The sequence below is a fragment of the Theropithecus gelada genome, chromosome 7a, assembly GCF_003255815.1.
Source record: "Theropithecus gelada isolate Dixy chromosome 7a, Tgel_1.0, whole genome shotgun sequence".
Taxonomy (NCBI): Eukaryota; Metazoa; Chordata; class Mammalia; order Primates; family Cercopithecidae; genus Theropithecus; species Theropithecus gelada.
In genome coordinates this window covers 53,534,719-53,557,922 of record NC_037674.1, presented here as the reverse complement: position 1 = coordinate 53,557,922, position 23,204 = coordinate 53,534,719, and the positions used below count along the sequence as shown (strand labels likewise).

General features: G+C 54.1%; 1 long non-coding RNA gene across 1 annotated transcript; it reads right to left on the bottom strand.

Annotated features, from left to right (window-relative positions):
• Positions 1-14,171: 14,171 nt before the first annotated feature.
• LOC112627987 lies at positions 14,172-22,658 on the bottom strand. The gene is made up of 2 exons (XR_003120256.1): positions 21,860-22,658; positions 14,172-17,175 (listed from the first exon to the last, which is right to left on the bottom strand). It is a non-coding gene; the product is annotated as an uncharacterized LOC112627987 (long non-coding RNA).
• Positions 22,659-23,204: the final 546 nt, after the last annotated feature.

Genomic DNA, 23,204 nt, shown 5'->3' with positions numbered 1-23,204 from the left:
TGATCATGTTTTTGTGACCTTTGTAAAAGGCAATTTAAATTCTAATTGTCCTGTGAGTATCAGAGGAATCAATTAGAGACAAGAGCCTGCTAATTGTGCAGGGGAGGTGAATGGGGGGCAGGAGGTGCCGTGAGGTACAGGCGTCCAGCGTCCCCACCGCCCGCCTGGCAGCCGGCACTCAGTCTCTCCTCCCCGGTCTGAGGGTGGAGGCTGTCAGGCTCCTGGGGCTGCAGTGCTGGGAGGAAGCTCCTGGGGCCAAGCAGAGAGCTGAGTGGGAAGTCCCTCAACCCCACAGGCTGTCCGCTCCGCCTCTAGGCCCTCCCATAGCAGTGGCATCCTCCCTCCACCCCTTCTTCTGGCCCTGCCCACCCCTCCCACCCTCAGGAAGAAGGTGCCTTCCTTGCCCCCACTGGCACACCTTGCCCCCACTGGCACACCTATCTATGTACACACCTGGATTCACACTCATCGCAGAGCTCTGGGGTGCAGGACGCACTCAGGATTAGTCCTGCTGTTCAGGGCTAGGCCTGGGGGAATGGTGGTCCCTGCCCTGCTCTTCCACACTGGAGCCCTGCCTGGTTCAAGCGCAAGTGACCACTGAGCACAGTGCCTCGGCCTGACCTTGAAGACCTCTATCAAGGCTCTTGCCCACACCCATGCCTGGCACAGGCCCCCTCAGCCAGGGAGCCCCCTGGGCCCCCGAGCCTCAGTCACACCTCTGCTCACAACATTGCCTGGCACAGAAAAACCTCAAGCCTCTCCAGTCCCACCCTTTCTGAGCCTCAAAGATATCTATAAGATGAGGATGATAATTGTTATATTGTTATATATTACCCTCTTGTGAGGATTCTATAATATGTGTAAAGTCCCCAGAGCAGGGCCTGGTACACAGTAGGCACTCAACAAACGTATTTGTTATGAACACCCAACATCCCCACAACGGAATCCATCTCACTCACATTCTCCCCAATACAGCACACGCAGTGTGTGTTAGGATGATCTCTTCACAGACAGTATACCCCCTGAGAGCAGGTATGCGGGGTTTTCTCTCTGTGTCACCAGCGCCCAGCACAGAGTAGACAGCAATTAATTGCCCTTGAACTGTACTGGTCTCCCAGAGCCTGAATACTGGCCTCACTGGGGTGTTGTGACCTTTACAGTGTCAGCCAAGCATGCATCAATAAGCAAAGTTATAGCAACGCCCAACCCTAAGAGAGCACTCACCACATGCCAGGCACTAAGCACTTAATATAAGTGAACTCCCTAAGGAGTAAGTGCTATTATCACCCCCACTTTCAGATGAGGAAACTAAGGCAGAGAGACGTGAAGCAGCTTGCCCATGATCACACAGCTGGGATGGGCAGAGTCAGGATTTGAATTCCAGGCCGTCTGGAATTCAGAGCTGGGAGCTCCTAACCACCACCCCAGAACTCATTAAGAGAACTCTTCTGTCTATGTCCAGTAGACCAAGTTGAGCTGAGCATGTCACAGGATGCAGTGATACAGGGACAGCAGTATACTGCTGGGCTCACCAGGGGAGGGCGTGTCAAGTGAGAAGAAAGAGAAGAGGGCTTAAGCCAAATCCCAAGATTCTTCAGGGATGGGAGGGGAGTACCCTGTCCCAAAAGGGAGCAGGGAGGAGGAAACCCAGGAGCCAGTGCCACCACAAGAAGCAGAGGACAGTAAATAGCTCCATGTAAAGGCAATTCTATCCTGAGGACCCAGACAGCTCAGTAGTAACTGATGAGCTTTTGCAAGCATGTGAAGCATCTGACGCCACAGTGATGACCACCAGGACACTGCCGCTGGCTCCTTTAGGGTGGTTTTGAATCTTTTTTCTTTTCTTTCTTTTTTAATTTTTATTTTATTGTATTTTATTTTTAGACAGGGTCTCACTCTGTTGCCCAGGCTGGAGTTCAGTGGTGCAATCATGGCTCACTGCAACCTCCACCTCCTGGGCTCAAGCAACCTCTCACCTCAACCTCCTGAGTAACTGGGACTATTGGCGTGCACCACCAGGCCTGGCTAATTTTTGTAGAGACAGGGTTTCACCATGTTGCCCAGGCTGGTCTTGAAATCCTGGGCTCAAGCCATCCGCCCTCCTTGCCCTCCCAAAATGCTGGGATTATAGGCGTGAGCCACTGTGTCCAGTGAGTCTTTTCTCAATGGTTCCACTGAAAGTTCCAGTGTTCACAGGTATGCCAGGAACCCCCCAAAAGCTGAGGATTCCTGGGCATGCACATTGGAAGTGGTTTCTCTATCTTGCCTTCAGTACTCCCAGCTTGCCTCCTTGGCACTAATAAGCTCCCTCTCCTTCACCCTCACCTCAGGGGAGAAAAGGGGGAATGGAAACAAGAAGGTGTTACGTAAGAGCCTCCAGCTGGGTAGTCCTGTTCCCTTGAACTTTGACAAGGACGAGGGCTCAGACTGTGAGCAGGATCAGGGCTCAGTCTATTAGCAAGGTTGGGATTCAGTGTGGAGTCTCTGACCCTCAATCTCCACACTCCTTTCCTTGTTTGATGAGGCAGGGCATGTGGCCTGGCTCCCGGATTTCACTGGCCAAATTAAGCATGAATCACTGGAGTTGAATGCAGTGCCTTCTGCTCCCCCACATCCTCCTGGCTGTCTTACCTGTAGCAGTGCTTTTGGGCAGTCACCGCCCAGCTCCTTGCACGCTGATGACCTCTACCCTGAGTGGCAGGGCTACAAGCTGGCTGTAGCAATTTGGGGGGGTCACCTACCTTCCTTCTCCTTCTGAATGTCCCTGTAGGCACCTTGAACTCAACCCAACCGTCTGAACACTCCCTGGAAGCCTGCTTCTCCCTGATGTCACCAGTTTCCGCCAAAGGCACTCAGTGGTCCAACTTGAAAATGGGACATTGTCCTGGAATCTGTCCCTAGGATATCAATCCCCAAAGCCTCCCCATCCAGCGGATCACCCCCTGCTCCCCATTTCTTCAGCCACAGGCCTGAATATTTTTCTGCTGAGGCTTAGAACAGTCACCTCAGGGGTTCCTCTGCCTCCACCATCATCCTCTCCTGCCACACTACAGTAAGAGTAGCCTTTCTAAAGTGTAAGTCTAATCGTGTCACTCCCTGGCTGGACCTACATGCACTCAAGGGAGAGGGCTGAGCTAAGATAGTAATTTGGGATAGATCACTTTACAACCACGAGAGAGGTGGGCTCACCAGGGGAGGGCATGTCAAGTGAGAAGAAAGAGAGGAGGGCTTAAGCCAAACCACGAGATTCTTCAAGGATGGGAGGGGAGTACCCTGTCCCAAGAGGGAGCAGAGAGGAGGAAAGTCAGGAGCCAGTGCCACTGCAGGAAGCAGAAGAGCTATCAGGTAGATCCATGCCCAGACCCCCTGAACAGAGCGCTCACTTTGTTCGGCAACTCAGAGGTTGCTGGTGACCTCAGTGAGAATCATTTTATCTGTCAGACATAAAAAACAGAGGGCAGAGGAGTGAGGAGGAAGTCAGAGAGAGGGGCAGTGAATGTACACAACTCTCAATAATTGGGACTGGGGCCAAGGTGGGAGGATCACTTGAGGCCAGGAGTTTGTGATCAGCCTGGGCAACACAGCAAGACCCGATCGCTCCAAAAATTTTTTAAAAATAACCGGGCGTGGTGGTGCACGTCTGTGGTCCTAGCTACTCGGGAGGCTGAGGTGGGAGGATCACTTAAGCCCAGGAGTTCAAGGCTGCAGTGAGCTGTGATCCTGTCACTGCACTCCAGCCTGGATGACAGAGGGAGACTCTGTCTCTGGAAAAATTAAAAAAAGAAGTGAAACTGGGACAGGTCTGGCCATGGCAGAGGGGAGCCAGGGTCAAGGGAAGGTTTTGTTTGGAATAAGAAGGAGCAGACCCACTGCCAGTTCTACATCCTTGGCCCATGCCTGTCCTGGTCACTCTCCCTACCCTACCCTTCCAGCTCTGGCTCCCAGAGACACTGCTTGCCCTTGAAAACCTGGCTGGGGGAGGTGGGAGGGAGTGATATAGACAGATTGTCAAGTTCAGAGGAGGGAGGCCCAGAGACAGGCCATGGTCACCTGGATGTCAGCCTCAGATCCAGGGCAAGGGTGCTGGTCTCCTGCGCCCTGTTCCCCCTCTCATTCCCCACCTTCATCCAGCTGGGGCCTTTGCTTCATGGAACTCTAAGAAGGAGAGAAGAGGCAGGAGGGAGCTGGAGTGGGGTGGAGCACCAGGAGGCTCTGTAGGCATCTGGAGAAGTGAGGAGGGACAGAGAGGAAATATTTACTCAGTCAGGGAGCCGTCAAGGTCCAGAGTTGGGAATCTGTGATAGTTCAGGTCCTAGGCCTGCCCCCACCTCGTCAAGTGATGCTAGGCTCTGTCCTATCATATCCGAGCCTCCGAGCCCCATCTGTGACCAGACGAGGCTAACAAGCTGACCCCGATGGCCTTCCTGCCATGACTTTCTGAGAGGTCAGAGGCAAGGGTCAGTCTGTGCTAGTCTGGATGGGAGCGAAGCTGGGAGCCAGGGCAGGGCAGGGGATGACAGGCACCACTGCGCCATGTTCCAGCCCTTCTATCTGTGTGGAGGACACGGCTGTGAAATGTAAGTAAAACCCAAGGCTAATTTCCTTGGTCAGAAGGAGGAGGCACTGCAGCGTTTTCAAACCCTAATTAAACCCGCTCGGGCGGTGTAACACCAAAATCAGTTCCAAGATCAATATTGCTATTCATTTAGAAGTGTAACGAGGTTAGAGAGGTGAGCAAAGGAAATAATTAACTCATTTGCAGCCTTTTTAAACAGAAACAGTCATTTTAATCTCCAGGGTAATTAGCTATGCTCTGTCCATCAATCATGACCTCAGCCATTATTTTAAGCATTTGATTAATCAAGGAGGAAGGGGGTTAAGCCACCCCTCCAAGCCCCCAACACTGGCCCACATATTGGGGATGACCCCTGGGCAGACACCAGAAACACTTCTCGGGGCAGGGGGCAGTCTAGGCCAGTGTTGAGAGTGGCCAGCAGGGAGGGGCTACCGCACAGAGGGTGTCCCAGATGAGGCAGGTGGGCAGGTAGTGAACAGCTCCCTCTCCTGGCTGGTCTTCTGTGAGAGGACAAGCCTACCCTGGGCACAGAAGTGCTGGAGCCCTACAGCCCCAGGGCCTGGTCCAGGTACTGTGCCTGGCTTGCTGATTGACCTCAACAAATCCCTGCTACCATTTCTGTTCGTCCTAGGTGGGGACGGAAGCCCATAGAATTAACCCGGAGCTCACGGGTTCTAAGTGCCCAGGGGCCTCCGGCCACTGGAGGGCAGCAGAGCCCCAGGGACCCCTCAGCCCGTGGGCTAGGCTTGCCAGAAGCGGACAGCGGCTGCGCGGGAGCTGCTGCCTTGGGAAGCCTGGGTTCTGGCGAGTCCGATGGGAAAGTCCGGTCTGGCTGCCGTCTCCAAGGCCTCACGGCAACCGGCAACCGGAGGGGCGGGTAGCCCCAGTGAGTCTCCCCATTTGGCAGACGAGAACCAAAGCCTCGGGGAGTGCCAGGACCTCCCCGTGCGGACCCCCACACCCCAGTTCCTGAGGCTCATTCCTGAAACCTGGAGGGGACGCCCCCGGGAGATGAGGAGGGCAGAGCTGCCCGGACAGGCCTCTGTCTTGTTCTGACAGCCCAGGCCACGCTTCCCAGCCAAAAAGATCCTCAAAGACCCCTGGGGGACGCCAAGGCCCAGACATGGGGCCTCAGATGGGGGAAACTGAGGCCCAGAGATAGGCAGGGCTGTGCTAATGTTCTCATTAGTATTTGTTAGCAAATGGGGGGCACAGAGCCACTGCCTCAAGGTCCTTATGATGCACTCAGGGGAAAACCGTGTGCAGATGGTGACCAGGCCATGGGTGAGAGAGCTCTAGGAGGCAAGCCTGGGGCGGGAAGCCCCATGGGGCAGTGGGCACAGCCCAGGCAGTCCCGGGGAGCCTCCTGAAGGCGGGGGCCTCTGAACTGACTCAGAGTGAAAGGTGGAGAAGTGTATTCCTGACAGGGAGAGACTGGTGCAGGGCACGAAGGAGTGGGAGTGGGTTGGATGAGTCGTGAATTGGGCATGGCTGGCCCACAGGTCCTGCAGGAGAGCAGGAAGGTGACAGGAGCCTAGGATCTGGAGGGGGGTCCAGGAGTGTGAGCGGAGACTCTGGAAGGGACGCATGAGAGCAGCCAGGGTGCATGTGGCCTGCCCTGCTGAGCCTGTGTCTGTCCACTCTAAACAGCCGTGCTAGGCGTCGGACCTGCCCTATGGTGCATGATGTTGCTGGACCCGGGAACCCCCTTAGTGCTGTCCTCCTTTCTAGAGCCCAGATGAAAAATGAGGAGTCCTTGGGAGGGCAGGGGTTGGGGAGCAAGTGCTCCTAAAGGTTCTGGGAATTCAGGGGTTGGGGAAAGGAGACAGCCAGGAGAGACATAGGCCGAGCCCTCATTGACCTTCCTTCCAAGACAGCCCCTCACTGCCCTGTGCCATGCCAGTGCCAGCACCATCATCACTGGAAAGGCCTCTCCTTGCATGCCTTCAGCTCTGGGGAGCTCACCACCTCAAACGGCTCTAATGGGGAGAAATTTTCTTTGGCTGCTAAGTCTCTTGTCTCTCTACAGTCCCTGGCTCTTTGCCTGGGATACCCTGAGAGCCCTGCCTCAGAGTCTTCCGGGACATCCCTGGGGTGCCCAAGACTGCAGTAGTCAGTCCCATGGGCAGGCGGGGAGTACTGACTGTCATCATCAGCCGACGAGCAACCCAGAAAGGCCGGGGGCTTGGCTGGGTGGCCCAGCTGGCATCAGATTTGGGGGGCAGTCTTCCAGCCCCAGGCACTGTCTCCGCAGGTTGGGGGAGGACAGGAAGGATGGGAATATGGAAGCAGAAGGAGGAGGAAGAAAAGAAGGGAAGGAGGAGGAAGGAGGACCAGGATCTGGCCTGGAGCTCAGTTGCCAGGGGCAACAGCATTGCATTCTGAGGAGGAACCAGATGCTGAGGAGGGTGGCAGGAGGAGGGGAGCTGGGGTCCAGGCAGCAGATCCAAGCCTCCAAGGGTTTGGGGGCGGAGGTGCCCATTTGGCAAGAACCCCAGGAGTCCCAAGTGTGTGTGGAGCCCAGGTGAGAGCTCCTCAGTGGCTGTTCTGACCCCAGGGCTCAGAGGTAGGCATGTGGAGTGGGAGGAAGGCGGGGAGGGCTGGGCCAGCCACATTTGTAAGCTCCACACAGCCGCTCTGCGCTCTCCGGGCTACAATTTGTCTGGGACTCCAGAGAAAAAGCAGTAGCGAGGCTGGGACTGGGGCAGGGCTGGGGAGGAATGCTTAATCCAGCCAGCGCTGGAGGCCACACCCGGGCCCGCTGGGGCACTGGCCTGCCCTCCCCTCCTGCTGCCTCAGTCCAGGGGAGGAACAGGAAAAGTACACATTGAAGGCTTGAGTCCTCTGAGGCCGTGGGCACTCCCAGCCCCTCGGCTTCATTTTCTGTGTCTATAAAATGGCGCAAAAAACCTTGCCCTTGGACATGTTTATCGGCAGTTGTCTACATGCAATGCTGGGGTGGGCGGGGCGGGGCAGGGGTGCTTGTTAAAACAATGAGAAATAAAGGAGAAAAACAGGATCAAAGGAAGTCACATTCGCCTTGCATTTAGCAGCGGAATTTGTATTCCTGTTTTCCAGATCAGCAAACCAAGGCTCAGAGAGAACTGGGTATTGAAAGTGCTGGGAACTAAGCATACGCTGTAAGACTCCAAAGCCCTCCCCACCTCTCATTGCTCCCACCAGGACCTACCCCCAGGCCAGAACTAGGTCTCACTTTCAAGCCTTCTCCCCAAATGCCCCCACAATCCCTCCCTGGTTTCCTAGCATCAACCTCCATTTAACCTCCTCAACCTCCTCTGCCCCTAACCTGACAGCAGGGGTAAAACTCACCCCTTCCCGGAGCAACTGAGGCTGCATCCCACCAGCCAGTTGGCTCCCCGTCCCTGCCACATAGCCACAGCCTAGCCAGTTCCCTTTCTGCCTGCAACTACTATTGTTGTGCAAGAAACCACCCCAAAATATAGTGGCACAAAACACTGACCGTTTTATTCTGTTCATGGAGTCTGCAGGTCAGGCATCAGACGGGGCACAGAAGAGGCGGTTTGTATCTGTTGTGTGATATCTGGGACCTCACACAGTAGGCACCAGTGGCTGGTGGGGGCTCGATGTTTGGGGTTTGGAACATCCAGCGGCTTGTTCACTAAAGCAGTCACAAGCCCGCCCACGTTTTAAGAGGGGGAGCACAGGCCTACATCTTCAGGAGATGAGGGGCCAGAAGGGCCAGAAGCCCCACTCTCTATCACCCCCTACAGTCAATTCACTGTAGAAGGGCCTGCAGGATAGGGGAGATTGTTGGAGCCATCTTCAAAGTGCAGGCTGCCCTGTGGCTCCCCTTACCACGGCTGTGATGAAAGCCGCCCCCATTCCCTTCCTTCCCCAGCCCTGCCCCTCGGTACCGAGACACTGCCCTATCTCCTGCGGGAAACTTGCCTGGATTGAAAGCTATAGCTCCCACACCTCAAGTGACGGAACCACGACCACAGCCATGATGCCTCCCAGGGACATCTGGTCTCCCTAACTCTTCTCCATCTATCTGGCCTACCCAGCTCCTTCTGCTTTCTTGGCCACTGACTCAGCTGTACTTCCCAGGTCTCCAATACTGTCTTACTGAGGACTCTCCTGAGACCTCAGTCCCTTGCAGGACCTGCACCACCCCTGTCTATTCACTGATAATCACCCACTCAGTGGTTTCTGCCTAAACTTTTCCTAAAGGATCAGGTGCCCTCACCTACCTGCCAGGTGCAGAGGTCTCCCTCTTCACTTGCACTCAGCACAGCCCGAGCCCAAAGGGCAGCCCCAGCCACCCTGGCACTCAAGCCAGAAACCCCTCTCTCTAGTGCGCCCTACACAGGCACTTCATCTCCAGGCCCCCCAGCGAAACTCCCAGGTCAGGCCCTTCTCTCACCTGGCTGCTGGCAATTGCCCCCTCCCTGCGGAGTCCCTTCTCCAAGCAAGCTCTTCTAACATGAAAACTCGACCTTGACCTTGCCACTCCCAGCGGAAACCCTTCCAAAGGCTCCCCAAACGTTCAGGACAAAATCCCAGCTCCTTGCCGACACAAGCAGAGCCTTTAACTGCCATTTGAACTCCTCCACTCTCTCTAGCTTCACTTGTCACTGTTTCCCTCCTCCTCACACCTGTGCTCAGGGTTCCAGTCCCCTGGGCATGCTGCTATCCACTTCCAGGCGTTTGCACAAGCTGCCCCCTGGAATTGGAACACGCCTCGGTGGCCCTCACCTGGAGAGGGTCTGTTCCTCCTCACAGTGCCATCCAGTAGACTTTTCTGGACAATAGAAATGTTCCGCCTCTGCACTATGCGATGTGGTGTCCACTAGCCAATTGAAATGTGGCCAGTATGACCGAGGAACTGAATTGTTTATTTGTTTTTGATTTAAATGTAAATGGCCACCTGTGGCTAGCGGCTACCATATTGGATAGTGTGCAGCTCCAAGATAACACCTCTTCCAGGAAGCTTTCCTTGACTTCCCAAGCCTGGGCCAGATGCTCCCATAATGCTCTGTTCTCCAGGTGTTTATTCACCTATCTCCCCAGCTGGTCTGTGAGTTCCTGTAGAGGTTTTCTCTTGATCAACATGATATCCCCAGCTCCAGGTTCTTATTAGTGACCAGTAGCTGTGCAGAGTCAATGAATTTTCTGAACCCACATCTAGGCACAGAGTGGACCTTCCACGAAGACCAAATCCAAAATAACTCTGCTGAGGACCCGAGTAAATGTGTGTGTGCACACGTGTGCAGTGAATTCACGTGTAGTCATAGGTGCACACCCATTTGACCTTGGCAAGACCCATGCAGGCCTCTACCCAGCTGGGGACAGTGGTCTCACACACAGATGCTGGCGCGCTGGGCTGGACAGGAAGTGAGCCTCTGAATTGGCTTTTGTAAAAATCAAACCCTGTTTTCATTCTTGTTTCTAAGATGCTTCATCTGCATTGCAGATGAATCTTCAGGGAGTTTCAAAAGAAAAGCTTCCAGTTTTCTGTGTGGGACCACCTGCACTCTCAGCTCCACATTCTATAAACAAGCCCTTGCAGGCACAAGGGGAATTTGCCATTTAAATGAGCCTTCACCTTCTAAGTCAAAGGCCCATTTCTTGGTTATGAAGCTCTTGTTAAAGTTTTGACATTGAGTTTTCTTTACATGGGGCCGCACGCTTCTATTTCCCCCACTCCTCTCCCCTCCTTTTCTCCTCCTGTCCTGGCTCCTCCCTCCCTCTTAGGACACCACCACACCTCCTGCTCTGACTGGGATGGGGTCTTCCACCCAACCGTGCCAGAGTCGGAGAGAGGAAACAAGCAGGTTTCCTGCCCTCAAGGAGTTCCCGCCTTTCTGTTGTGCTCTCAGTTCCCTACGATCTCCTTAAAAAGCAGAACCTTAGAATTATGCACTGGACAAATTCTTCGAGGCCCGATCCAATTTCCCATGGCACAGAGAGAGAGACTGAGGTCTGGGGAATGGACTGGACTTAGCCACACAGAACAGGGGAAAACAGCCTCAAGCCCGCCATCCTCAATCTGGGATTCTGGACACCACATCCCCCCACTGCTTACCCCTACTCCCTCTACCCCCATTTCCTCTACCTGGCTGCCACACTGGTGCTCCCTGACTTCTTCCTGGGCACAGACTGGTGACTAACCACCCTCAGCTGTGGCCAGGGTCTCCAAGGAGGACTCCTATTTAAGAAGTGAGGGGAGACTTCACCCCTTTGCCAGGCGGTCAACAGTTCCCCCAACAGGGATGCAATAATTACCAAGCCAGGCAGCAGGTGCCTCTATTACTGCTAGTGTGTTCTGAGTCTCTTAAAATGGCATTGAAAGGGCATGTCAAGATCTTACAGCCTGCAATGGGACTCCCACAGAGGACTGAAAGGCGGCCACTGCAGCAGAGGCAGAAACTGGGCGTCAGGCATATGACTCAGCCAGAGTCTTCCAGAAAGCTGACGGCAGGGGGTAAGTTGGGGAAGGGCAGGGAGTAGGGGCAGCTGGCTCCAGACCCCATTCTGCCACCCACTCTTTCTGTGGACCTGGCTGGCCTAGCCCCTTTCATTCTCCATGCCTCTATTTCCCTCTGTTCTTGAGGGTGGGGAGAGGGGAGGAACAGGGCTGCTAATGCCCTATATATGATGTGAAGGGTGGCCAGGGTCCTCTTCTCCCTGTAGCAGCCCCCACACCTGTGAGCCAAGCCCCAATCCACAAAGGCTCCAGCAGCTACAAGGAGACTCTCTTACCCCAAACAGCTTTCCTAGCTTTATCCCCAAATTAGCCCTCCCCTGCTTGGCCCTACATCCCGTAGACACTTAGGAACTGAGATCATGAATGCTAGTTGAAGCTTAAGGAAGTCAGAAAAGGAGTCAGTGTCTTTCTTTGTTTTAATAATGAGGGCATTGAGCAAAGCACTTTCTAGCCCCCGTTAGACATCAGGAAGTGGTCTCCCAGCACTAGACCCTAGTCTCTCCTGCTCCCTCTCTCTGTCTCTCTCCACACACACACACACACACACACACTGTGCCATGACAAGTGAGCTCTGGAAATGTGGTGTAGTACATCCCCCACTTGGTGGTTCCCAAAACTGTTTAGCATTTAAAGGCTTTGGGAAGTCCTGCAAGAAAGACTCTGTTTAACTTGCTATTTCCCAAGCTTATGCGAGCATACTTTTTCTCAGGGTAGCACCTTTGAATCAGAAGTTACCTTTGCCTCCTGGTAACAGAGATCCAGCCATAGTGGCCTAAACAAACTAGTAGTGTCTTTTACTCTCCCCTATACAGAGGTCAGCAGCCCAGGGTTGGGATGGTGGCTTCACCGTGCCTTCAATGTCTGAAATACCTTCTCTCTCCAGGCTTGTCACCCTCAGCACTGCTGTCTATCCTCAGTGTCACCTCATGGTCCATAGTGGCAGCTGGGCTCCATCCTATCTGTATTCCAGGCAAGAAGAAAGAGAAAGGAGGGAAAATCCATGCTCTCTACCTGTCTCCCTTTTCCAGAACTTTCCCTGGAACCTCACCCAACAATTCTCTTACTCATATCTCATTGGCCACCCCTCGCTGCAAGGGTCGCTGGGAGATGTAGTCTTTTAGGTAGACACCTTGCTCCCTAGAATAGAATAAGGGTTCTATTACCATAGAAAAATGGGAACATGGCTGGGCACGGTGGGTCACACCTGTAATCCCAGAACTTTGGGAGGCCAAGGCGGATGGATCACGGGGTCAAGAGATCGAGACCATCCTGGCTAACACAGTGAAACCCCATCTCTACTAAAATACAAAAAATTAGCAGGGCATGGTGGCACGTGCCTGTAACCCCAGCTACTCGGGAGGCTGAGGCAGGAGAATAGCTTGAACCTGGGAGACAGAGGTTACAGTCAGCCAAGATCGTGCCACTGCACTCCAGCCTGGGCAACAGGGTGAGACTCTGTCCAAAAAAAAAAAGAAGAAGAAGAGAAAGAAAGAAAAGAAAAGAAAAGAAAGGAGGGGAAAAAAGGAAAAGAAAAGAAAAAGGGGAACATGGGAACATGAGTCCTGGGTGGACAAGTGCAGTCTCAGTCACTGCTTCTTTGCGTTACAGTATTCTAGGAACTGCTTGGAGTCAGGACCAGCTGGGCCCAGCCCTTACTTCCTGCCTGTGTCTACAGGCTGTGTGGCCTGAATACGCTTCCTAACCTCTCTGAGCCTGTATTATTGTCTTTAAAATGGTGGTTATCTTGAGGACCAAATGAGATAAAGTATGTGCAAGCAATTTATAAAGTGTAAGTTGTTATAGAAAATAAAGATACTCTTTTTTTTTTTTTTTTTTTTGAGACGGAATCTCACTCTGTCGCCCAGGCTGGAATGCAATGGCACGATCTTGGCTCACTGCAACCTCCACCTCCCAGGTTCAAGCGATTCTCCTGTCTCAGCCTCCCTAGTAGCTGGGATTACAGGTGTGTGCCATCAAGCCTGACTAATGTTTATATTTTTAGTAGAGACGGGGTTTCACCATATTGCCCAGGCTGGTCTCGAACTCCTGAGCTCAGGCAATCCACCTGCCTCGGCCTCCCAAAGTGCTAGGATTACAGGCGTGAGCCACTGTGCCCAGCCCAATACTCTTGTTTTCATTTCCTCTAAAAAGCCTTGTGAAGCAAGCAGGGCAATACCTAGCTCCACATTTGAATGGAGAAGAAACTGAGGCTCTGAGATATGAATTGACTTCTATGATGATGAAATCTGAGCCCTGTTTTTGTTAATGGAATGAACCTTGATTCCATCCTGAGCCTGAGCCCTGACCTTGGTTACAGACTGAGCCTTGATCCTGGCCTGAGTTGAAGTTCTGATCTTAGTTTTAGATGGAAGCCCAATGCTCGTTACAGACTGAACCCTGCTCCCTACCTGAGCCTAAGCCCTGATCTTTTTTTTTTTTTTTTTTTTTTTTTTGAGACGGAGTCTCGCTCTGTCACCCAGGCTGGAGTGCAGTGGCCGGATCTCAGCTCACTGCAAGCTCCGCCTCCCGGGTTCACGCCATTCTCCGGCCTCAGCCTCCCAAGTAGCTGGGACTACAGGCGCCCGCCACCTCGCCCGGCTAGTTTTTTTGTATTTAATAGAGACGGGGTTTCACCGTGTTAGCCAGGATGGTCTCGATCTCCTGACCTCGTGATCCGCCCGTCTCGGCCTCCCAAAGTGCTGGGAAGCCCTGATCTTGATCTCTGAGTCCTGATGAAGAGGGGCCCTCTCGAACCATCTAGCAATTCCCAAAGGGTCCACTGGGCTTCAGAGAGGCACAAATGGAAGATGCTGATTCCTAGGCCTGGAGGACAGGGCTTCCTCCCATTTCGTGGTTCATCCAAACCTTGCTAAGTAGTGGGGAGAGCAGACCGAGTCTGTGGACCCTGGCAGAGACAATCAAGTAGACGTCCAGAGAAATAGGAGAAGCACATGGCCTGCTTCCCCTAGTAATTTTCTCAGCCCAGACAGCTGTAATGGGGAAGGTATTGAAATTTAAATCAGAGCCCAGCCTAACCTCTCTGCCCGCCTGCCGCCCGCTGCCGCTTCGCCTGTAATCTCAGGCTGGCTATCTCCTCCTTGGGAGAACGACAAACCGACTCAGGGAAAGTGATAAATTTTCAATTTTATTTTAAAATATACCAGATGGGAGATTTTATTGGAGCCATAAATATGTCAAGAGCAATGTTGGTGTGTGATGGGCGATGCCCCCTCCTTGGGGCCTCTCTCCCTGTTTAGAAATTCCATCAGATTCTTAATAAGAGGCTCCAGTTCGACTGCAGCAAAATAGTCTCTGTATTAAAGCAATTGAATTTCCATTTGCCAGACATCTTGTGCTTTAAGCTTCCAGGTTCCAGGGGTGTGGGGTTGCTAAGCCGATTCTAAATGAACCTAAACTAATAACTGCACAGCACGCTGGGGGCTGTGAAAGAGTGGGAGGGGAAGACCGGGGAAGGGAAGGGGAAGGGAGGAAGAGGGGAAGGGAAAGGAAAGCAGGGGAGGGAAGGGGAAGGGAGGGACAGGAGAGGAAGAGAGGAGGAGGTGCTGCCAATCACAGACCTTGGGCCGGGGAAGGGAGGGACCTCCCTCACCTTTCCAGCTCCTGCTGCCAGCCTGAGATGAAAATCCTGCAAATGACAGAAGGGCCAACTCCCTCTGTTCACAAAAGAAAAATTGAGGCCAGAAAAAGGCGTGAGGGGTGATATGGCTGGGATTCTGATCCCTCTTCCCTCCTCATTGCTTTCATTGCTGTCTTCATTGATTTGCTATTTTGCAGGTCTTCTTGGGTAGGGGTCCTTGTTGAGGCTGGGGCTGCTGAGCAAGGCTGGCCCCCTCCCCCAAGACTCTCCCCTGCACCCTTTGGAAGGCTCTGCTCTGCCCTGGGGATTTGCCTCACTCGCTTTCCCCCGCAGCCCTTCTCTCCTGCATCTAGTCATTATTTGCTCCTGCAGAAATTTCAACCTTTCACTCGACCTCAAGCATCTCCTTATCCTGGAGAATGGCTCAGATTATGGGCTCAAGGACACCAGAATTGAGAGGATCAAAAGGCTGGGACACCAAGGCTCAGAGCGGCAAGGACACAGGGAATATGATTCTTCTAGAACAGCCCCTGGACTATGGGTATGAATAGGTGCTGCCTACCCACAACCTCTCCGCCCTCCCCGCCTCAGCCAACCTCAGCCAGGTCTAAGTGAAACTTGCCCAGGTTTGACAGAGGTGATGCCCAGGTAGTAAGGGACACAGTCACAGCCAGAATTCCTCCTTCACTGAGAGCAAGGCTCCTAATCTCGCTGAGCCTCCATTCTCAAAAATGGATATACACTTCTGAACACCAACAGCAAACAAAAATAGTGGGCATACTGCTATTTACACCCCAAAATATATGAGAGCTTAAATGAGATAATCCATTAAAACTGTGCAGCATAATGCTGGTCCCTAGTCAGGCGCTCCAAAATGTTAGCTATTATTATTCCTTTGTTATGATAATAATTATTACTGTCCTGGTTACTTCCAGTGGGAACTGTATCTCCCTGTTGGTCTGTGCCTCCCAAGTTGTCTGGCACAGAATTCTGTAGACAGTAGCTGCTCAATATTGAGTTAAATAGTTAAGAATTTTCCATCCATTGGGACAAGACATGGGCTCTGGAGGTAATCAGAGTAGATTCAAATCCTGGTTTTGACTTCTTTGCTCTGTGTGCTCCGTGACCTCTCCAAGCCTCAATTTCTTCATCTGTGAAATGGGTGAAGTGAAAGAAGTCCTGCCTTCTTTCAGGACTGATGCATGAACCAGAGCTGGAGAAAACTTTCGTAAACTGCACTCTTTCTGCTTCCTCCTGCCTGTCTCATCAAACTGGGTCTTTCTCAAGGACCCCATGTACCTGAGCCCCAGGAGGGTCCTGAGAGAGGCAGGGCTGGGGATAGCTCCCACTATCTGCCCCTGACTCCCCCATCTCCAGCCCAGTCATGAGCTGTGTGCTGCCCTCCAGGGCTCAGCTGCTGAAAGTGGACCCGTGGACAAGATCATGGCAATGGCCATCCTGGTATCACACAGGATGTTGGAGCTAGAGATCTGATAATGTGACTGGAGAGAATGAACATATGGGATCAAGCAACAGAGATCAAGGCCAGCCCCAGCCATAGTGACAGCACCGCCAGATAATGACTGCCTCATCCACAAAGTTCTGAGTGATGAGGTTTTTGCCTCTGGATGTGGACATGTGCTTCTCTTTGGGGAGAAGGTCCATAGTTTTCATCATCTTCTTAAAGGACTTCCAGCCCCTCAAACTGTTCAGAACCAGGAGCTCAGTTCTCCACCCAAGGTCGGCCTCCCAGCCACACCCACGTCCTTACCTAAGAGGGAGAAGAGGCAGGCAGAGGGTGTGCACACACGTGAAAGCTCCTCTGTCCAGACCCCGGACGGGCCTCAGACAGGACAGTGAGCTCCCCGAGACACATAGAGAATCATGGTGAAACCTTCCAGCACAGTGCCTTCCTCACGCCAGGCGTGAGGCGGTTTAAAGTCGAGTGTTCAGTAAAGGGTTGACTCTGAATTGTCACACCCTGGGACAAGCTCCTGACTGCCTCCGGGCTCAGCAGCCACCCTACTGACCTTCAAGGTCCCTACCCGCTCTGCTGTTCTCGGAAGGCCAAGGACGGTCTGGTGGTTTGAAGCAGAAGAGTGAAAGTCGTTCCTTCATGTTGACCCAGCAACGTCTGGATCAGGTGAACTTTTCCAGAGGGCTCGCCGTGTCCCCGGCATAGTGCCGCCTGCCCGTGGGGCTGAACCTGCTTCATCCTCCATTTTAGAGATGGAGAAAGCGAGCCTCAGAGAGGCCAAGTGAGTCCATCAAGCATTGAGGTCACATGGCCAGTATGTCGGGGCTGGATGGGGCAGAGCATGGCGAGGCAGCCCTGTGGGGATGCCATCTGCCGAATCCTTTCCTGGAACTCATGTCTTTTCATGCTGTGGGCCTGCAAGGGAGGCCGGGCAGGGGTGCTGTGAGGAAGCTGAGGCTGCAAGAGTTAGAGTGACCTGCTCAAGGTCACACAGCGAAGACAGGGCAGAGGTGAGGCTCCAAACTACGTCCAACCAATGCCCCATTCTCTGGTCCCTAAAGAGACAAATGTTACAGATACTTTGCTTTAAGATGTACTGAAACCCGTCCACTCATAGGCTCACTCATTCCGCAGGTGTTTCTTAGGGACCTATGCTATGTTTGGGCACTGTGCTAAGTACTGGGGAGGGGTCAGTGTCATCAAAGCAGACAACAATGCTTGCCCTCCTGGAGTTTATATTCTAATGCAGGAGAAAGAGAAACAACATAAGTAAGTTAATTACAAAGTGCCAGAAGGCACTACATCTGTGGAATGCAACAGAGCAGGGTCAGGACACCTGGAGGGCCAAATGGAGGCAGTTGAAGTCGAGTGTTCAGGGCAGACCTTGTGAGAAGATGAACATCAGGCTGGGTGCAGCAGCACATGCCTGTAATCCCAGCGCTTTGGGGGGCCGAGTCGGGTGGATCACGTGGTCAGGAGTTTGAGACCAGCCTGGCCAACATGGTGAAACCCCATCCCTGCTAAAAATACAAACATTAGCCAGGCGTAGTGGCATGTGCCTGTAATCTCAGCTGCTAGGGAGGCTGAGGCAGGAGAATCGCTTGAACCCGGGAGGCAGAGGTTGCAGTGAGCCGAGATCGCACCACTGCACTCCAGCCTGGGCGACAGAATGAGACTCCATCTCAAACAACAACAACAACAAAAATTGATAAACATCAAGCAGAGACTTGAAGGGGCTGGAGAAATGAGCCAACCATGTGGACCCAAGGGGAGGAATCCGTCAGCAGAGGAGTTGCCTGTGCAAAGGCCCTGAAGTGGCAGTGGGTCTGGGGTGCTTGCAGACAGCAGGGAGCCTGGTGTGGCTGGAGCAGAAGAATGGGAGAAGAGTGGGAGGTGATGATGGGGGAATGGTGGGGAGAGAGGAACAGATCATGCCTTGGCACTAAAATTGCCCATGGGCAGATGGGCCTTCCTGGGCAAATCCTTCACAACCAGAAGCAGAGTGGGAGTGGGGGCATCCAGCTCTCTCACCTCCCCTGGAGGAGTCTTCTTCCCCCACCTCTCCTACCCTCACCCTGCCCCACCCCATGCTGCCCCTACCCCACCTCATGCTTGTGGTGTGTCTTCCCCATAGCCTTCCCCAGCCTAGGAGTCTGCTGGCTGCCAGTCTAAGTGAGCTTTGAAGCTTCCCGGCCCTGCAGGGGCACTAGAAACCATTAGCAGGCAAACAAAAGGCCTGGGGAGGCCTATGAAGCTAGATTTATTTCAAATTGAATAAAGAGCCCTGAAGCCCAGCCATAACCACCCCCTTACTCTCCACACCCCTCCCAGACTCCTGACCTGAGGAAAGGTAGGCCCAAGGGCTTGTCCGTGGCCACACAGCAACTCGAGACCAAAGCCCTGGTAGGTCGTCTCTAGAGGGGAGAAGCTTTCTGTGCCCATGACTCATGAGTGCAGGGCAAGCCACGGCCTAGAGAAGGCCACCACAGGTGAGGACCAGGCTGGGCACCATGTGCAGAGTGGGTAGGTCAACATTGAGAACCCCTCGGGTGAGGCCCGAGCCAGTGAGTTCAGGGGTTGAGGGTCTCCTCATCCGTTTACTTGCTGCGTGATCCTAGAGAAGTGTCTTAACCTTCCTGAGCCCAACGGCAACATGGGGTTCCTCATAGCTCTACTTTCCAGGGTTGCTGTAAAGATGAAGTGGGCTCACCCGTCTAAAGCGCTTAGGCTGCTGGGTGGCTCAGGATAAGTGTCATCCTCCCACTGCCATCCCTCAAGAATGGAGGGGCGGGCAACTGCCAGGCGGTCCCCAGGCCTGGGTCCCCAGGGCAGACCCGCGCCTCTAGCGGAGCTCATCCCTGAACTGAGGCTGCCCTCCCTACCACTGGCCGCAGAGCCTCGGAGGCAGCCAACCAGACGGGCGCTTTTAACAGCTTTTTAATGTGATGGAGCTCGCTGAGCTTGGAGAGTGGAGGCACGTCAGGGGCTTGCCTGGGGAAGCTTTCAAGGTCAGCCAGCAGCAGCCTGACCTTGAAGCCTGTCCCTTCCCAGGAACAGCCCAGGGGCTGCTGAGACCATTCGCCATCAAGGAGGCCCTGGGGGCCTGAGCTCAGGAAAAGTTAAAAAAAACAAAACAAAACAAAACAAAACAAAAAAAACCAGCGATGAAGAGGCGTTAAATGGATTAAAGAGGCAGGTGGCCAGAGGGGATGAGGGGCAAGGCTGTGCCAGGGACAGCAACAGCAGAGACCTCCTCCTCCAAGAGGCTTCAAATAGGCTTCTCCTCCCTTGTCACACGCCAAACAGTCTCCCAAGTGGAAAGGCTGGGAAGATAAGCGACTTCCCCTTCATCTCCTCCTTCTCACAGTCTCCCCAGCAGGACAGCGCTGCTTCCTTTGTCCTGTAGATTCATAAAAATCAGGGTCATCTCCCCGAGAAATGGCTCAATTATCAGCTCCCTTCACAGAGAGCACAGAATAAGATGGGCCTTACAAAGTGGGGCCACCCACCAAGCCACCTGCACCCCAGCACACTGCCTTGGCGCTCCCCAGAGAAGGCAAGAACTCTGCAGGGAGGGCTTGGTACTGTCACCGCCCTCCTCCCCACCTTCTGGGGGCCTCTGCCACAGCCCCAGTGGTGTCAGGCCTGTCTAGGCAAGATGGGACTTCAGCCCCTTCCTAGCTGCTGCTGTGAGCAGGCTGGTGGCCAATGGCCTCAAGTCTGGTGTGTAGGCTGAGCCCCTCACAGCTTACCCGGCATTTCACCCCCATTATCCTCTGTAAGGCGGGGAGTGGTATACGTCTGTTTTAAAGACGAGGAAACTAAGGTCCCTCAGCCAATAGGTAGGGGAACTAGAATTCAAATCCGAGTTCGGGTTCCCAGACCTGGGCACCACAGAGCCGGCATGGGGAGGAGCCTTGTAGGCCTCTCAGCAACGGGTCACATTCTCAGGGACTGGCGGGGCTCCCCCAGCAGCCAGGTCAAGGAGACCCCAGGGAGAACAAGAGCAGAGGGCAGCCTCTTCCCAGCTTCCCTTCTGCCCAGGGCCTGGACCATGGCCAGGGCACAGTGGGGAAGGCCAGGCCCCTTCCAGGACACACGCCGTGCCCCAGCCCAGAGTGAAGTCATGGGAAACACAGGGCTTCGGGAATCCCGGAGTGTCCACCCTACCCCAGGGAAGCCCAAAGGGATGAGGAGATTTCAAGTTGGGCTGGGCACTGGGTGGCCTCGTTCCAGTCCCAGCTCTGTCATGGATGAGGAGTGGCCTTGGACAAGTTCTTGTCCCCTGTCCCCCTCTGCCCTCAGTTTCCCTATTTGTGAAATAGGTGATGATCCTCTTTGAATGGGAAGATCTCTCTGACTCACCCCCAGGAGGATCTGGCCACGCACTCACTCTAAACCGGCCTGGGTAGAGCCAGTAGCTGGAAGAGTCAGGGCTGAGCCCACAGCATGGGAATTCAGGGACAGGGTCTGCTGAATTTCAAACTTTCATTGGCAGAGCGGCCGCAGGCCCGGCTTCCCACAGACGCAGCCCAGCCCCCAGAGCAGGCCCGCAGTTCCCACTGCAGCCCTTCCAAGTGGAAACCACAATGCTGTAGAAGCCCCGCAGAAAGTAAACAGAAAGCAATGGCCCCAGGACCTCGAGGCCCCAGGCCCAGCCTGGGGCAGCCCTCAGGGAGGCGGCTCCAACCAGAGCAGATTCCTGCCTGGACAAGCGTGGGGCCCCTGAGGGAGGAGCCAGCCGCCAGCGCCCCCACGCCCCCTGCTCAGATCAGAGGAAATGCTGTCTGCCTCCTGCTCAGAAGTGCTAACCGGCAGAGAGAGCAGGCTGGGCACCAGGGGACAGAGCCCTGGTCTTAGCGCTGCTGCAGACTCCCTGGAGGGACAAGGCCAACCCTCCCTGTGCCTCACTGTCCCCATCTGAACAACAGACACGGCACATCGGCTACTTTCTAAGGTCCTTACCAAGTACCGAGAGTTTGATCCTAGAATGTGGTACAAGGTGGTCAGCTGAAAAGGGGAGAAGAATGGAGGCTGTCTCAGGGGCTCGGGCTGGGAAGGCAGGCCGGGTCTATTAGGAGGGACCCACATGGGCATCTAGTCCAGGCCTCCCTCTCCCCCTCCACACGCCATTTTACAGCAGAGGAGACCGAGGCCTTTCCCAGGCCAGCCACACACAGATGGAGCGCAGGGCTCCTTGCTGGCTCTGGGGTCCTGAGCCCAGGCCCTTGAGGAGGCTCATGCAGGCCCTGGCAGGTGCAAGCCAGGCTGGGGGGAAGGCAGTGTAATGTGGGCCAATCTTGCCCCACCGTCTCCTCCCGAACCCCCCAGTTTTTCTCCAGGGCCTGACCAGGCCTCTAGCTTGGACCTGTCTTCAGGCAGGTGAGGGGAAGTGAAGTGGGGAGGGCGACAGGGAGCAGGCAGACCTACTGGACTTGTTCCTCTCCATCTCTGGCCCCCTTGTGATGTCCTCTGCCCAAAGGGCCTTGTTTCCCAATCTCCTCCAAAGTTACAAAGTTGGCTCCCTGTCATCCACACAGTGCTAAAACCATGCTGGGTTCTGAGAAGATGGAGGAAGGCCTCCACTGGGAACCACATCCCACCGGGGACTCAAAGCCCCATTGACTGACTCCAACACTTCTGCCCCTTCTTCCTGTGGCCCCTGTCCTGGCAGGGCCTGGACACACGTCCCTGAGACTGGTCAAGGGTCAATCATACTCCAGAAAGACCCAGACTTACCTTCCCACTTCTATGCCAGATTGTTCTCCTGAGCAGCTGCAAAAAGTCACCCCAATTCTGTAGCAAAAGACCTTCATGCAGACAGTCTTGATGGCCCATGGCATTATGTCCAGGCCTGTTAGAATCCTGCTTTGGTCTCTAGACCTACCCCACTATGTCCACGTCCACATGGAAAGGCTCTTGAGATCTCACCCCAAGCTCCCCAGCAGGATCCTCTTCTGGAGTTGGGAGGCAGGAGAAAGAGTCACCGTAGGGAGTGGACGGGACAGGCCTCTGGCACCAGCCAGGTGTGGCTGGAACAATCAGTGACTGAGTCCTGGACCAGGAACCTGGGTTCTAGTCTCAGCTCTGCCGGTGACTTGCTGTGTGATGGTTGGCAGATACATCTTCTCTCTGAGCCTCCGGCGCTGTTTGTGAAGTGGCATTGTTAACTGCTCCTCCTTTGGCTGTTGGATCTCCACCACACATCACTGTCACTCCTACCTGGGCCCAGATCTTTCCCTGGCATCTTTTCCTGCCCACCTCCCCCCACTCACCACCCCTTGGAAGCACTCATTCTTGGGACCTGAGGAGGGCACAGGCAGCATGGTCCACATACCCACCTCCCGAGAGAGGCTGCCAGCAGCGCCTCATTTTAGCCACAGGCCCTGGGACCAGTAAGCCAGGGCCTATAGCAGCCCACATGCCCACATGGACACATGGAAACGTGGCCACGCTGCCACAGAGTCAAGAGCCCTTCTCCCTGCTGAGCAGGCTAATGCCTTAATCCCTTTACACAAAGCCTGCTGATTCTTTCCTCGGGGGGAAAGTGCTGGGGGCACAAATTGGCTTATTCCAGTGATCCAGAGAGAGGCTTCTCCTATGAGGCCGGCAGATCCATCCCTGTGCGTGGCTGTCACTCAACTCTCTGCAGCACACACACCCCTCACTACCCTCACCCCCAAGCCTCCAGGAATCCTTGTAGATTCAGAGACTCGGAGACTCCCCATGGTCCTCCCTCCCTCCTTCCAGGAGAACTGCTGAGTATTGGAGATAGACAGGCCTGGGCTGCCAAGCTCCTACACTGACTAAATCTGGGTTATCTGACCCCAGGTACGAACTGCTAGGGAGGACACGAGAAGGCGAGAGAGGATATACCATCCAGAAAATAGTAGAATGGGAGAAGTTTCTCTCCATTCCTTTCACTCACTTTCCATAGCCCTACCCAGGGCCCAACCTGGCCAGAAGAAAGATATTTTGTAAGCTTCCTTCTGATAAAATTGCAGACCATCCAGAGTGAGGGTACCCTCAAAAGAAGGGACAGTCAGTGGTGGAGCTTCAGGCATTCACAGAAGAGACCATTTGG